The sequence below is a fragment of the Syngnathoides biaculeatus genome, chromosome 22 (genome assembly GCF_019802595.1).
Source record: "Syngnathoides biaculeatus isolate LvHL_M chromosome 22, ASM1980259v1, whole genome shotgun sequence".
Taxonomy (NCBI): Eukaryota; Metazoa; Chordata; class Actinopteri; order Syngnathiformes; family Syngnathidae; genus Syngnathoides; species Syngnathoides biaculeatus.
This window is the reverse complement of record NC_084661.1, coordinates 16,438,085-16,455,216: the sequence shown is the minus strand read 5'-3', so window position 1 is coordinate 16,455,216 and position 17,132 is coordinate 16,438,085. Positions and strand designations below refer to the sequence as shown.

The window sequence follows — 17,132 nt, the reverse complement described above, 5'->3', positions numbered from 1 at the left end:
TTCCTAAACCGAATCGATGTTTCCCATCACAATGAATGGAAAAAGAAATAATCCGTTCCAAGCCTAAACATTTTTTTTTTTGCTTTTTCTGATGTTATAATTTAAGAAATATATTTATTTTTTTGCTGAAAATGTATGCTTTAGTAGTAAAGTACTCTAAGATGGGAGTGCATTTCCGTATCTGTTATCGACTTGGCCATCAGTCTTGTAAACTTTTTCTTTTGTTATTGACAAAAGTGCAGACTAACTTTAAAAAAAACAATGGGGGGGATTTTTTTCATTTTTTAATTTTTACAAAAACACACAAACATCCGTAGCTCGAGTTAAACAAAATGAAAATGTCTGTATTTGTCACATTTTAAATTGGTAAGTTAAAAAAAAATAATAATAATTATTTGGCCAATTCAATTTAGGTACCTGCTGGATGGCTTCCTACAGTTTTCAATCGTCATTTTTGAACTGATAATCGGAAAAGCCTGACGTGACTTTTGTCGTCACCGCTGAGGATAGAAGCGGCGATAGCATGTAGAGATTTTTTTTTTTTGTTAGCGTGTGAGACTCTCTTTGCAAAAGCCACAAAGCACCTGTGGTTACAAGTCCATTAGTAACAAAGCAAACAAAAAAAAAACGCCAGCAGGCCACCGGATATGTCGCGTTATTGTGAGTTCTGTCAACATTGTTAAGGGAATAAAGGTGACGCTTTCCGAGGGCGGTCACGGGATGGATCCAGTCATCGCGCGTTCGACGTTTGACAAAGCGCAAACGCGCAATGGCACCGCGATCAATTGGGCGCTTGTTTTGAGAGATTGGACGTGAATTGACAGGAACGGGCCACGTACTCCGGAAACAAGGCCGAATGTGACTTCCTTTATGTCTCGCGTATGCGCCGTGCAATCCGGCGGAGGTCATGCGGGAAGACATTGTTGGCGGGGCTCTCCTGCTGCGGCTTTGTGCCGCATGAGGGGGTGTGAAGATGGTACTACAAGCAAAAACACTTGAGAGCAGCAAGGCCACATGTCAGTCAGTTGCGTCTTTCAGTCTGCCACGAAAATAACGTCGCGGTGAGGTGGGGTCAACCGTCACATCCGACGTATACGGCGGCGGGGGGGGAGAAGGAACTACTGTATTTGATCCCCTTGCGAGTGCTGCAAAGCATGCTGGGAGGATGTGAATAGCGTATAAAGTGCGTGTTTTGTGTCAATGATGTCTTCAGTCATTGTATATTTTTTTTATTATTTGCTAGTTATGGTATTCACTTTGCTTGTGGTGTGATCATTTTAGTTTCGATGTGTGAGTAATGACTTGCCTACACTGTCAACGTAAGATTCCATCCATTTTCTTTGTCGCTTATCCTCACGAGGGTCGCGGGGAGTGCTGGAGCCTATCCCGGCTGTCAACCCTGAACTGATCGCCAGCCAATCGCAGGGCACATAGAGACAAACAGTCCCACTCGTAATCACACCTAGGGGCAATTTAGAGTGTCCAATTAATGTTGCATGTTTTTGGGATGTGGGAGGAAACCCACGCAGGCACGGGGAGAACATGCAAACTCTACACAGGCGGGTCCGGGATTGAACCCTGGGAGGCCAACGCTTTACCGGCTGATCCACCGTGCCGCCCAACATAAGCTTCTTCTGCTTAAAAATGTCAAATTTGCAATTGTTTCTCCCTGCCTCACGAGCACCGTCAAATGGTAGCTTGCGTACAGGCTAAAACACATGCTAGCATCCATGCTAACAATGTAACCGCTGTGTTCATTGGTTTAGTCACACGACAACATTTACAGAATTTGGAACTCATTGGGCGGCACGGTGGCTCAAGGTCCCGGGTTGGATTCCGGGTTTAATCCCGCCTGTGTGGAGTTTGCATGTTCTCCCCGTGCCTACGTGGGTTTCCTCCCACATCCCAAAAACATGCTACATTAATTGGACACTCGAAATTGCCCAGAGGTGTGATTGTAAGTGCGCCTGTTTGTCTCCGTGTGCCCCGCGATTGGCTGGCGACCAGTTCAGGGTGTACCCCGCCTCCTGCCCGTTGACAGCTGGGATAGGCTCTAGCACTCCCTCCGACCATTGTGAGGATAAGCGGCAAAGACAATGGATGGATGGATGGAACTCATTGTGCACTTAGAGTGCGCTCTCCATTTTGGGGAAAATTTAAGACTTAATTGCCCCTTATGGTTGTGAAAATATGGTACACGTGCATCACTATTAAAATACTGCATCCATTATTCGTGGGGGGGGGGGTAAGGAACAAATGTACATACAAATCGTAGACCAACCTAACTGAACTTTTGAGTTTCTGTGCTAAAAAAAAAACGCACGCAAAGCCGCTGACCAACTCTCGTCCTGTCGCTCCGCTCACCGACGAGGTTTTCTCCACCAATGACGATGCAGGAAGTGACATCACAGCTTTTTTTTTTTGTCCTTCTCCTTTGCATGTTACGCCGCTAACATCTCTCTCTATTCTCCAGATAACAACGTCTTCCGCTGCATAGGAATGCGGCCGCCGCCAAGTCAGTGGAACGAAAGGTGAATACTAAAAATATGTGACTGACGCCCACATGACCGTGCAAAAAGTTCAGTCGAATAATCGCCACTTATGATTGGCTGCTCTTTATATCGTTTATATCATTGCTTATTTTGCTTATAAATCAGTTGTTGGCTGGTCAGTTTTTTTTTTTTGCTCACATTTGGCTCGTGAAAGCCGTTTTGTACCGCCATCATTATCCGGCGCAGACTTAACTAATATTGCGGCCCCTTTATTAGCGTGGTCTCCATCCCGTATTAGCATTCATGCCTGTGCTCACCTCCAGCGGCGGTAATCCCTTCGACCTCAAGTCCCCAGACAGGAGACTCACTCATCAGCTTCCACGTGTAGCATGTCTCTACCCTCGTTTTTTTGTTTTTTTGCCATCTGGACGTGCCGTTTTCAACCTGCTGCCCTCCTGCATATGCATGCGTGTGCGCTCAAACACGCACGCACAGATGGCAGATTTATTGTGTTTGATTTATGCTTGTCCTGTATATTGATGAGGTGATGTCAGCGTTTCATCATTTTTTTTTCTTCACAAGTTGAGTTAGTTGCGTGAGTGGGTTGCGTCTCTCGTGAGTAGACCCACAAAAAGTTGCAACATGCCACACCTGAAAGGAATAAAGGAAACACGAATTCTATCATTATGTATCAAAGAAGCCATTTTTAGGACTTTTCTCAGGGGTCCTTCAAAGGCGACCTTGTCCAAGAGAAGTCATCAAATGTTTTTTTTTTTTTTTTAATCCAAAATTGATTAACTCATCCGTCCATTATCTTTCCCGCTTATCCTCACGAGGGTCGCGGGGAGTGTCTGGAGCCTATTCCAGCTGTCAACGGGCAGGAGGCGGGCGACGCCCCGAACTGGTCGCCAGCCAATCGCAAGGCACATTGAGACAAAGTGCCGCACTCACAATTGCACCGAGGGGCAATTTAGGGTGTCCAATTAATGTTGCATGTTTTTGGGATGTGGGAGGAAAACGGAGTGCCCACCTGGAGAAAAGCCACGCAGGCACGGGAAGAACATGCAAACTCCACACAGGCGGGTCCGGGATCGAACCCGGGACCTCAGAACTGTGAGGCCAATGCTTTACCAGCTGATCCACTGTTCCACCATTGATTAAGTCATTTAAAAAAAAAAAAAAAAAAAAAATATATATATATATATATATATACACACATGAAGAAATTATATCTTCTATTTGTTTATTACACTGATTTAAATTTTTGATTCTAATTTTAAGTCTGCTGATCATATTTTTGTGATGGTCAGCGCGAAAGGGACGTACGAACTCCACCTCGAGTCCGGCGGCGGGAAGGGCGCCCCGCTCGACAGTCCACCAGGAAGCCGACGAGCGTCTCTCCAACTGCGAGCTTGCAGCGGGACTTGAACCGGGAACCCCAAAGCCCAAAGTGAGAAATTTGAGTTTCGGTCATTACACGTGGGAAGAGAATGATTTGCTTTCCAGCGGTCTTTCAAAAGCGAAACGAAGATGCTGTCATACTGCTGCCAAAGTTTATGTATTTTAATAAAAAAAAAAAAGGAATCAATTGAACATGATCATAAAAGGGAAATAGACATGGGGTTATACTATAAAACAACTTGCATCAGTAGGACAAGAAGCTCATTAAAACCACAGAATCCAATTTTTTATTTTCATTTTTTTGCTCTGAGAATCGTGAAAATGATCTGATTGCATATTGACGCGCTGTCCGCCGTGCCAGGTTTTCCCCACTTGGGCTCGCCGAGCCCGTAAAAGCTTTTGTAGCAAGAAACCCCATTAACCCTTTCCAGATACTCGCCCCCGCTGAGCCTCGTTTCGCGGCTCTTCATTTGCGAAGGACTTTGTGGGTGTTAACAATAGCGTGCAAGGAGCAGAGTTGCCTTTGTAAGATTTAATGTCGTGTGTACGTTTTCAGGCTGTCCATCACACGCCTTCAGCTGGTTCCAGGTACTGTACTTCCTTTGTGTTCACACTGAGACTGACCTTGTCGCAAGTTACATAACAAAAGCAGATTTTAAACCGCAGGTTCACGAGGGATAATTTGTGCTAATGTGCTGAAGAAATAGCGCTGCTGTTAGCCCACGCCACTGCAATAGCGCGCGTTCGAAATAGTCCCGACGATCACGACGTGCGGTACGCCCGCTTGAGTTGTTTCCAACGTTCTGCCTTCATTTCCTCAAGTCCTCACTATGAAATATATACTCGGGCAAGTAGTATGTTTACAGCAAAAAATAGTTCAAATGTATTATTATTGCAGTCTTATAATCTACATCAGGGGGTGTCAAATTCATTTTTCTCGCGGGCCACATTGTTTTGCCGGGTTCCCTCGGAGGCCCATTATGACTGTGAAACAAAAATTTTTAGTCATTTCATCATATTTACATCATCTATTTATGAACTAGTTTTGGAATCAGAAATCAAGGGTAATGTGTTTTTCAACTATTCACGTTTGGTAACACAAATACTTGTAATATTTACAACGTTATCATTTTTGATATATGACAATTTGAAATTTTGGTACAGATTTTTTTCAATAATCATGGAAATTCACATTGGATTTGGCTTCGCGGGCCATATAAAATCATGTGGCGGTCCAGAGCTGGTCCCCGGGCCTTGAGTTTGACACCTGTGCTTTACATAGATGACATGATTGTCAACAATACTGCAAACTGTTTTTAATATTCTGCATCCTTTTTTGGAGCTACAAAAGATTTTTTTTTTTCACATTTGAAATTTATTAGTATATTTTCTCCTAAAACATTATTTCAAATCATACGGGGAGGCATTTGCAAAATAATGTGCAATATATATGGTTTACTTTTTTTTTTTTTAATTCTCCATTACAACAGGATTGTGTATGAACGTATATTATGTAGAGTGAATATTGCCCTGCTTTTCTGACGCTGTTGTATTCCTCCTGTTGTCTTTCAAGATTGTAAAAGAGGATTTATAATCAAATTCAAGCGAGAAGGGGGGATGCAAATGTCATGCTAATGCAATCTTTGATAGGATTAATAAGGAATAGACAAGTGGGTGGAGGGGAAAAAAACAAACGACGCAAAAGGTGAAAAAAGCAAGAACAAAAAAATGGAGACTTTGAATGTCAGTGATTGTCAGAGGATGGAGGCTGAGCATTTGAAAGAGCGCTTCATAAAATAAGTTTTAGCGCTGACGGACCCAGTCCCTCCCAACTCTTTCCTCAGTACCCCTAAACCTCTGGGCCCAGAATCGCTCCTGGTTTCAAGGCAGTGGTTTTGGTTGAAAATGAAGTTTTCAAGCAGAGGCGACTTCGCTTGTGTGTCACACTGACGGCCGTTTCGAATTGTTTGATCAGATCCGTTTGTGGATCATGACATCGCATCTCGGGGGACCTTTAAAGAATCCTGAAGGAACTTCAACCTGCCTGACACGCGGCACATACAATAAGCACCTCCTGCAGGCGCGCCGGATGCCGTTCGTCTGGCGGCGAGCGCCGCGGATTATTCAGCTTGTCAGCCAAGATAAATGCGGGATGGAAGCCTGAAGGTGGAAAGATATATATATATAAATGTCACTCCTGTAATGGAATTCGAGGAGCCTACGGAAAGAGTCCGGGCCCTGCTAAAGAATAGCGGCGACCTTGGAACCAGCGGATAACGGCCATGCTGATTTTAAAGTCAAATGGCCGATGTGTTGTCTCGAGAATCGTAAGATGAGAACATCCGAGTTGGTCATTGTCAGTCGTGTGGCCAATAAAACAGGCGACCGGCTCCAATCCTAAATAGTGCCATCAGGATCCTTTTTGGTAAGGATACACATCCCCCGAAATCACAAATTAAAAGTTCCAAGCCAGGGTTCGACTTTCAAAGTTGGGTTTTAAGCCCAGTCGGTCTTAGAAAACAAGCGTTTTAAAGAAGGCCCAATTTTTTATGCCGATCTAGCATTGACTTAACCTGCGCGTTGCTAATTGTCATACGACATCAAGACCTCAAATGCAGCTTTTCCTTTCCTTGAGCTGTTGTCATTTTGATTGTGACATTTGAAAAGGTAATCCACGCGCTATGGAAGGACAAAGCTTGAGAAAGAATCGATGCTGACCACAAGGACACTTAATACAAACAGAAGGAGGAAGAAAACGGACAAATAAAATGCAGAAATGAGCAAAAATCTCACAAGAGGGAATGGAACAATGCAGCAGAGATGTGGTGGTCCAAAGTCACGTTTACGCTGCGTGATCATGTCTGCTTCAACTTGTCATTATTTGCTTTGGAAGGGACAATGAAGATCTGGATTAGGTGGACAGATGGATCATGTGGCTGATCTCTCCACTAACCGATGGCTTTTAGGTTAGCACCAGCCTTTCAGTGCACTCACGGTAGCAGAAGGAGTGTCCAGTACCCTTGGCTACTTTTGGAAAATGGAAACTCAAAGAATAGTCGACCAAAACTGTGGAATTGGGGCCTAAACTGGCTCAGAACTATCATCTGACCCACCATGGATCTTCTGAAGGATTGGCTTTCCAGGAGGTGTTCTTGGAACTACAGGCTAAAGACCTCCGAGGAAGAAAATTGTTCTTGAAGAATTGATTTGAGGGTGGCCTTGTAGGGGTTCCTACAATCCCATACCTGGCAGAAAGTTAGAAAAAAATCTGGCCAACAATCTATGGTTCAGGTTAGTCTAGCTGTAGCCAAGACTTAACAAAGCTTGGTTTCATGGAACTACAGATTGGAGCCAGAAGTTGAGAAGGACATAGGTGTCGGTTCTTTCTAAAGTCAAATTCTTCAGAAAATGACGACAGGGTAAGCCTCAGAGCTATTCTGGCAACCCTACAGCAGGCACAAGCACAAACCTTTTGACCAACTGACTAAGGTCATGGTTAGTCTTGGTTATGGTTAGTCACTCTGAGGGCTTGAGGGTTGCCATCTTAGGGATTCTAGAAAGACAGACAATGAATTTGTGACCGTAAAGGACAGGCAACAAGTACCTTGGGAAAGAGCAGTTTCTTGTCATCGGCGTTTGGACGCATTTTCTTCATCAGGAGCTTTAAGCACACGTGAAGAACTGTAAGGTTTTCTACTCTCTTGAGAAGCCATTACTGCTGCAACCACATTACTTGGATAAGAGATTGGTGGATGGACTGGAAATTGCCGTGGACACTTCCAAGGAGCAAAGAAATAGGGCGACGTGATCCGCTTCCGTCTGCTGCGAGCCAGAGCAGTAATCAAACACTTGGGTGATAATAATTGCTGTGATTGAAGCCTCTATTGTAAATCTTACATCTAAGGGTGCTGCCACCCTTTTTTTTTTTTTTTCCAGCCGAGAGTGAAAGCCTGCGTTTCAAATCCCTGCCATCCACATCTCGATCAAGTGCAGGACAAGATTTTATACAGACAAAAAAAAAATGTGGAAAGCAAGCATAAAGAGGTGCTCTGGCAGCGGCGTAGTCAGACATCTTATGGATAAAAATGCGTGCTCAGGTCGCGGTTTACAAATTGGGGAGCAGATAACCAGGAAAAAAAAAATTATAAACGGGCAACACCTTATTGACACTGAGAGAACAGGTAGCAGGGAGCAGGTGGAGGAACAATTAGAAAGATGCAGGCACGCGCTGGAAAAGAGAGGAATGAAGATTAGCCGAAGTAAAACTGAGTATGTGTGTATGAATGTGAGGGGGGGGGGGGGGGGGAAGAGTGAAGCTCCAGGGAGAAGAGATGGCGAGGGTGGACGACTTCAAATAGTTGGGGTCAACAATCCGGAGCAATGGTGAGTGTGGTAAGGAAGTGAAGAAACTGGTCCAAGCTGGATGGAATAGTTGGCGGAAGGTGTCTGGTGTTCTATGTGACAGAAGAGTCTCCGCTAGGATATAGGGAAAAGTTTATAAAACAGTGGTGAGACGGTGGCGCTGAAGAGACAACAGGAAGCCGAACTGGAGGTGGCAAAAATGAAGATGTCGGCCATGATGTACGGATTAGAGACGGTGGCACTGAAGAGACAAACAGGAAGCCGAACTGGAGGTGGCAGAAATGAAGATGTTGAGGTTCTCGCTTGGATTGAACAGGTTGGATAGGATTAGAAATGAGCTCTTTACAGGAACAGCCAAAGTTGGATGTTTTGGAGACAAGGTTAGAGAGAGCTGTCTTCGATGGTTTGGACATGTCCAGGGGCGAGAGAGTATTGGTAGAAGGATGGAGCTGTCAGGGAAATGAGCGACAGGAAGACCAAAGAGAAGGTTGATGGATGTTATGAGGGAAGAGATGAGGACTGTGGGTAGGTAGATTGGCTTAGATGGAAAAAGATGACATGCTGTGACGACCCCTAACGGGACAAGCCGAAAGGAAAAGAAGAAGAAGAAGAAAAGGTAGCACCAGAATAGGACTAAAATGCGGCCAGTGCATTGTTAAGATGAAACAAATGTGCACTTGGGTAGCAGTATTCTTAGACAAGTAGATAAAAACACACGCTCCGGTAGGATCTTATTTTTTTGGGGGTGGGGTGGTGGTGGTTACATCATATCAAGACAAGCACATTTTTAACCGTGGACAAATGTGCACTCGGGGAGCTGTATTCTTAGACAAGTAGATAAAAAAAAAAAAAAAAAAAGACAATAATGTGCCCTCTGGTAGCCCCTTCACAACAAAGTGCTCTCGGTAGCAATACATTAAGACAATAGATAAAGATGTGTTAGCAAAAGTGGACAAACGCGCTCACTAAACTAGCTGTATTTAGGAAATAGCCGGATAAGAACGCACGCTACCGTAGCAGTACATGAAGACAACGTGGCAAAAAGGGAAAATTGAACACCAATATTGTTAGAAAATTCAATAAAGTCACATTCGGGCTGCGGCGTATCGAGCCACCCAAAGGACAGAAAAAAACTGCACTCAGGTGGCAACTTTGTAAGGAGTTTTTTTTTCTCTTATTACTCTACACGAGACTCTCCCGAAGTCGCCAGAGCCCGAAGTGATGCGGAAATGGAAAAAGGGAAGGCCGGAATCGGCACCCGGACGCACGACTTAAGAGCGTCAAGGCATCCGAGTGCGGAGTAATCAACGCCTAAAGGCAAGAAACGGTTGTTATGGTGATGGAGCTTTCTCGTCGTCGTCGTCGGATGGCCACGTTCATTCATCGGCGGCTAAAGGTGTCACGCTCGCCTCGACGCAAAAAGTTTGCACGCCGAGTGATTGCACACGCGAACGAAAATAGGAGACTTTTTTTTTTTTTTTTTTTTTTTTAACAGGGAAGTCACGTTCAAGATTGCAGCAGAGGGACTCCGGGTTTAAAAATAACTCTGGCGGATTTCTATTTAACTCCAGCGTATAGTCTCCTCCTCCGCCGATGCTATTTTTAGGCGGCCGCCGGTGCGCGTGAGCGTCTGTCTGCCACCTCGCCGCACGTGAGGACTCCGGCACGTGCGCTTCCTGTCTTCCCACGACGGAGGCTGCCAGCCGGCCGGCCGGCAGGGCTGCTGCGTCACGATGGAGGGATGGGTGCTGCTATGAATGGATGAAAAGAAGGAATGAAGGAGATGTGATTAAAGGGATTTTTTTTTTTTAAGGGGGCGGGCGCGTGATGGCGTTATTGGTCGGGTCAGGATTTCGGATTTTCATCTCCATCCAGGGTTAGGTTTGTAAACAAGGATTAAAGTTTGCAGTTGAGTCTTTTCAAAGGATTTCAAGCTCGGATAAAGGTTTTCGGTTTGGTTTCTTTTTTTTTTTTTTCCCCCCCGACACACGTAAATGAACCTCAGATGCGTCAAACCGCCACAGGGTACGGCAAACTAGCTCAATAACAGAATTTGCGGCGAGCATCGGCAGCCTTCGCAAGTAGCCGATACCTTGAAATAAAGCCGGCGAGACGGGCCGAGCGCTCCCGGCGCTGGAAAGTCTCCTTGTGATGAATGCGCGCATGTTTTTGTAAACTTCCGGCCAGTCTGAAACATCCCCATCCGTGTTTCGACGTGTGCCTTTCGACAACTTGTCGCCGAGTTTTCGTGTTCGCTACGGACGTCTCGGAAAGACAAACACAGCGAACGTACATATACGTGTATATCTTTTTAGTTAGGATGTAACGTATGTTTGCGCCCTCTATGGGGAACTATGAGACCGGGAGATTTCCCCGTAGGCGTCTGCTACGTACCCAGAGTTCCCCTGTTAGTAACGCATGCGCATTCATCACAAGGACACTTTTCAGCACGGGGGAGCGCTCAGACCGTCACCGATATCGGACCTACACTGAAGGCACACCCTCTTCTCTAACAAGGGTCAGGGGTTTCAGAATTGGGCGTCAAAGCACCTCAGGGTTGTACGGTTTCAATGTCTACTCGGCGGTTTTCCCCATTTTTTTTATCTCGTCAGACGGGAGCGATTTTCTGTCTTTGCTTCCCCATCTGGAGTTGGGCCGACGTGCGATCCGGCCTCTGCTGTTGCCGCTTTGCTTCTCAATCCCTCGCTATTTACATTTCAGTGCAGGGGGGGGGGGGGGTGAGTTGGGAGCAGTGCGGCCGGTGGGCGGCTGTCTGAAGCCCAGCGGGCGCCGTGGCAACGTCCCTCGCCATTTTATTAGGAACGTCTGCACGGAGAATGGCCAAGATGTCAAAATGTTCCAAGATGATGGCATTTTTTTTTACTAATATTGGAAACATTTCCTTTCTGTTTTCAACCAGATTGGACCTCAAACTATGGAACAAATGATAAATAAAACAAATTATACTTATTTATCTGGCATTTGCAGCACGCTGGATCAGCCGGTAAAAGCGTTGGCCTCACAGTTCTGAGGTCCCGGGTTCAATCCCGGACCCGCCTGTGCGGGTTTTGCATGTTCTCCCCGTGCCTTCGACCCTCTAAATTGCCCCGTCGCTGCGGTTGTGAGTGCAACTATGTGCCTTGCGATTGGCTGGCGACCAGTTCCGGGTGTACCCCGTCTCCTGCCCGTTGACAGCTGGGGATAGGCTCCGGCACTCCCGCGACCCTCGTGAGGATAAGCGGCTAAGAAAATGGATGGATGATCATAGTAATAATAGATATTTATCTTAACGGAGGGCCTCACATCTCAATACACTCATATTACGTAGCAGCAGTGTCTAGCATGAAAAAGAAATAACTTTTTGTGTCTCCCTGGTGGTGACATTTCGCACAAATGCAATAAAATCACTTGGCAACGACATCCTCATTACGGAAAAAGGGATGACGCTGACTAATTAGGAGCAAAAGGACACATGACAGTATGCAGCAAAGCAATTAGCTCGCAAAGTCTGCCAGTGTGCCCTTGCTTCCCTCTAGTGAAAGGAACGAAAAGTAGAAATTCGACCACCGCTTGACTGCAGTTGTACTGTCGGCCACAAGATGACAGCAAGCGCGCACCGGCAGAGTTTTTTTGCACGACTTCGGCGGGGTTTGTCCAGAAAATGGTCTCAAACTGCACAAAAAGTCAACACTCATGGCCAGAGAAACACTCTACCTTTAACTACTGTTACTTTGAAACACACTGCCGATTGATTAAAAAAAAAAATGCATTTTTTAAATTCAACAACAAAAACTTGCTTGTGTGTGTGTGTGTATATATATAATATATATAATAAAGAAATAAATATGATCCAAAACGAAATTAAAGAAACATACTGGATGATAAAAGCAATAAAATAATGGATGTTTTTTTTTTAATGTAGCCCAAAAAGTCTTGAAAAATACTTTTTACCTCACAATCCATCCCTCTCTCTCTCTCAAAACATTCTTTTAAGTATTTGCATCCTTGTGTGCCATCCATCCATTTTCTTTGCCTCTTATCCTCACGAGGGTCGCGGGGAACACTGGAGCCTATCGCAGCTGTCAACGGGCAGGAGGCGGGGCACACCCTTAACTGGTCGCCAGCCAATCGCAGGGCATGTAAAGACAAACATTTGCACTCACAATCACACCTACGGGCAATTGAGAGTGTCCAATTAATGTTGCCTGTTTTTGGGATGTGGGAGGTAACCGGAGTGCCCACCCGGAGGAAACCCACGCAGGGACGGGGAGATCGTGCAAACTCCACACAGGCGGGGCCGGGATCGAACGCGGGTCCTCAGAACTGTTTACCAGCTGCCCACCGTGCCACGCTCCAATTAACAGGTTCCTTTTTGACCAGTCACCCATTTTCATGGCATTTAATAAATAGAAGTAGTATTAGTAGGAGATATGTTAAATGTATTTTGCGCTGGAAATCGCTGCTATAATCTAAAATGAAGTCTTGAGTTGTCTTAAATTAGCCAAACAAGCGCGTTTGTTGAATACCAAGCCGAGTCTTTCGCCCTCTATCTGCACGCCAAGTGGGGGGGGGGGGGGGGTAGTTGAAATCATTTGCATTTGATGTGTTTTTAACTCGTGATCCAGCGTGCCATTGTGTTCGATTCTTGAATGGCGTCTTTGTGGTCCTCCACACTAGACTATTTGATGCCCCTCGCCCGGTGGGGAGGACCCCAATAGCGGGAGTCGGGGGAAACATGACTGCGGTTGTTTTTTGTTTTTTTTTTTTGTATTCACACCCAAATTAGTATTTCGGGTAAAACGGGGTCCATCGGGACATGCGGGTGACAAAGGAGGCGTGGCGGGGGGAGGAGGGGGAATAACACAGACATCAACAAAGATCTTCTGTCTCCGTCGTCTTAAGGCGACAACGTCCTCCGACTCACATTGACTTTGGTGTGTTGAGAAAAAAAAGTGTACTTACACATGAACGTGAGAATGTTCGTAACCTGCGATTATTATTTTGTATTATCACAACCGTAGCACTGCAACAAAAAGAGAAGGTGATGCCTCCTCAATCAAAAACTTAAAAAAATCTGTCCTTGTATCTGCTTAATTCTGAAAATTTGTCTGTGAGCAGCAAGCCCTTCTGCATACAATACTGCAATTCAGCTAATTTACGTAACTGCTCTAGCAAAGACATGACTAGCATAGCCAAATAGGTAAGCAGAGCTGCAGTGCTAGCACGTTTGGCATGAAAAACACAGCAACACTCGCTCAGACGGCGGGCTATGTTGTCGACGCGGAAGCTGAGGGTATTGGTCGCAGGCGTCGCGAAGTGCTGCCTTCGCGAGTGAAATTAGGAAGTGGAATCGTGATGGGAATGTGCCGGTGTGTGCGTACATAGCGCGTTTGTGTATCAGTGCGCGCTTTGTGCACTTCCCGTTGGCAGCTGAGCTCTGCAGCTGCGCGGCGGCCACGTCTGCGGAGCCCGAAGCAGACCTCGGAAAGCTTTTGTGCTCACCTGATTGATCTCTTGCAGCGGCCGCACCGGCCCAGACGGGGGCCGACCGGGAAGGCCCGGGACCCGGAAACAACGGAGCCAGTGTTCCTCGGAGGAGGAGGCCCGCCCGCAGGTGGCTGGACCCGGGCAGACCTAACCTCGTCGCGTGCCAGCGACTTGCCCTCGACACAAACGAGGCTTCCCCGGCAACGCCGCCGCCGTTCAGGGAATGACCGCGAGCGGCGGCCACAGTGTGAGGCGCATCTGCACCATCTTGCCCGGTGGTCTCCCAACCGGTTTTGTGCTCATGCCAAGGTCCTGCGCAACAGGAGTCATGCTTTGGTGGCACGTTGGTACCAAGGAAATGCAGTATGTTGAAGTGTGTGGAGGAGCTTCGAGTCAGACAAGGCAAGAAGTGTTTGTCTATCGTACATCACGGTCAGCATGAATATTCCGAAAAGTTTGATCCAAGGGAAAGGGAATTGTCCAAGAACTGATCCTTGAGGGACCCCATATGTCATTGATCGGAACCATTTCAGGACTGTTCCATTGACTCCACTGAGTCCAAAGTAGTACTTTTGCACCAACCTGTGGCATCCGGGTTCCAATGGACTGTGTTGACTAGGGAAACTTAAAATGGTGCTTTGGCCCCATGTTCTGACATCTTAGTGCGAGGAACTGTGGTGCAATCTGTAGAGAATCTTCATGTAGCATTTTTCACCCTCGTGACATTTTTTGGGCCAATGAACCGTGTTGAAATGAGCTTGAGGAGCTTCATTTAGTGCTTTGACGTCATCTCGAAGCCAAGGAGCTATGTCAAAGTGATTACAGGAGCTCCGAGCTTTTCTTTGCCACCATCTTGTGGACATTTTTCAGTCCCATTTTGGTGGGAATAGAGCTTCTTCCCGGGCACTGAATTGCTCAGGCATCTTGGTGGAGCTATGACAAAGTGAGTTGAGGAGGTTCATTTCGTTCTTTGGCCCCTTTTTGTGACAGCGCTGCGAATCGTATTGAAGTGGTGATTTGGGCAAAATGTGTACATTTATAAATAGAAGCTGACCATCTGTTTCAGTTTGGCAAATATTTTCTAAATATTGTTTTTTTCCATCGGTGGTATTCCGTTGGTTTCAGAGCCGTCTTCTCGACGGGATCTCGGCAGGAGTGCTTAGACGAGAAGCGAGTCAGTCGTACAGTATTTTTAATTACGCTCTCGAGGATTACGAAGGCGCCTGAGGGCCCGGCAACGTAACGCCGAGACGCTCGACTTCACCAGCGTTTGACCTTGGCAGGAAATTTTATTTCCATACACAACAAAAGTGCCTCTCGTCCTTCTTTGTGTGGTTATTTTCAGGTGGGCGTTGTCCGCGTCCCCGGCCGGTCCGGGCTCGGCACGGGTGTCGGAGTTAGCAGTTGCCCGGTGTTATTTCGGGTGACCCGCCCCCACCCAGGGGAGAAAGTGGAAGTTGCGCGCGTCAGCAGGACTCTCGCGGGCACGCATGGCCTCGCCCCGCTGTTCACACGGGCGATGTTTGCACGGGGAATTATTTTCCAGTCGGCGTGGCCCGTGAGAGAAGGGCACTCGTCCTCTAAACAAACCTCACCCGACGGCGGCCTCCCGCCACCATGAGAGTGTTTGCTTTAAAAAAAAATGTTTTAACAGCAACTGAAGCGATGCGCGCCGGGCACTTTGCGGTCGTTACAGGACAAAACATGATGACAGATTCACGTACGATGCTGTCACTATCGGCCCTTTGGCACAAACCCGCAAACACACAAGATAAGCACTCATAATGAGACCCGGTGAAGAAATTCAGATGTTACAACACCGTACTTCAGATTGTTGGATGACAAATTACTTTTTTAATTTTTTCGGAGCAATTTTTATGGAGCAGCTGGTAAAGCGTTGGGCTCACAGAGGACCCTGAGGACCCGGATTCGATCCCGGCCCCGCCTGTGCGGAGATTGCGTGTTCTCCACGTGCCTGCCTGGGGGTCCTCCGGGCGGGCACTCTGGTTTCCCCCCACCCCACATCCCAAAAACATGCAACATTAATTGGACACTGTAAATTGCCCCTTGGTGTGATTGTGAGTGCGGCTGTTTGTCTTTACATGCCCTTCGATTGGCTGGCGACCAGTTCAGGGTGTACCCCGCCTCCTGCCACCCTGACAGCTGGGTTAGGCTCCGGCACTCCCCGTCTCCCTCGTGAGGATAAGTGGCAAAGAAAATGGATGGATGGAGTTTTTGTTTTTAGGGAACTGCACATAGCAGGAATGTGTAAATTGTGTGATATGACCCCCAGGCCTCTAGTTGGCGATGACTGCCTTGTATGTGTGCATATGTGCACGTTGCGGAACAGTTTTTCTTTTTCAAGCAAGATTAATTGGCATCACTGCATCCGCAGAAATAATCGAAACAAATATTTTTGTTCTTTACGTATCTGAAAATCAGAAAAATGTCCCTCGTGTCAAAAAAACAAAAATTACTAATGAGCAGTTCATGTAGCCGCTGACGGTGTAATGGTACACACGCCTGCCTTTGGTGCGGGCAGCGCGGGATCGATTCCCGCTCAGTGACTGTGTCGATATCTGCCCTGCGACTGACTGGCATCCAATTCAGAGTGTCGTCTGCCTTTCGCCCGAAGCTAGCTGGGATAGGCTCCCGCTTACCCTCCACCCTTGTGAGGATAAGCGGCTTGGACAATGACATTTCATGTCATTAGGGTCGCTCCCAGATGATTTTGGGCGAGAGGCAGCGTACCTCCTGGACTCGTCTTCTGCCAATCACAGAGTACCAAACAGCGCAAAGTTAAATACAACCGAACTGTATTTAGTACGTTTGCCCTACTGGATCAAACCATAACAAAAGAACTTTTAAAGCACAACTTTGAAGCATTTATTCATAACCGTTCTTGTTCAACCTACGAATGCCTTTATCTTGCCAATGTCAATTCCACTCTTTGCTGAAAAAAAATCTCATGCTGGTGCGCAGTCAATCTTCGTAGTGCAAATGCGGAGAACCGCGCGTTGACGTCCCAAAGACCACGTCGTCGCCTCGTCCTCCCCTCGGGTCGCTCGCTCCCCGGACAGACACAACGGCGCTCCGTCCATCCCGCCTGGAATCAATAAGCACTCCCAGCCCAAAGTGTCTCCCGTCTGTCTGGCCGCCGTCCGCGCGTCTTCCGTCTCCGCCGAGCTAGCTGGACGGCGGCGCGACACCGCAGCGGGCCTCATTCGTTTCCAATTGGCGGACGCGACGGCGAACACGTGCGCTCCTCGAACGCGTGCCGTGACTCCCGAGTATTCACCCCGGCGTGCGTGTACTCTGATCACATGCGACCGCTTTCATTTTTGGATAACAGATTGTGTATCTAAAGCAAGCCAATAGCTTTGCCCGAGT

The 17,132-nt window shown here is 46.9% G+C and overlaps 1 protein-coding gene across 2 annotated transcripts in view; it reads left to right on the top strand.

Moving 5' to 3' along the window:
• The window catches only part of etv4 (ETS variant transcription factor 4), a 57,184-nt gene that overhangs the window by 9,006 nt on the left and 31,046 nt on the right, over positions 1–17,132 (top strand). Inside the window, exons 3-5 of one of the 2 annotated variants that reach the window (XM_061810503.1) lie at positions 2,474–2,531; positions 3,803–3,942; positions 4,450–4,481. The gene's annotated coding sequence lies outside the window, so the exon portion shown is untranslated. The remainder of the gene's footprint in view (positions 1–2,473; positions 2,532–3,802; positions 3,943–4,449; positions 4,482–17,132) is intronic. The other variant, XM_061810501.1, reaches the window with a different exon arrangement.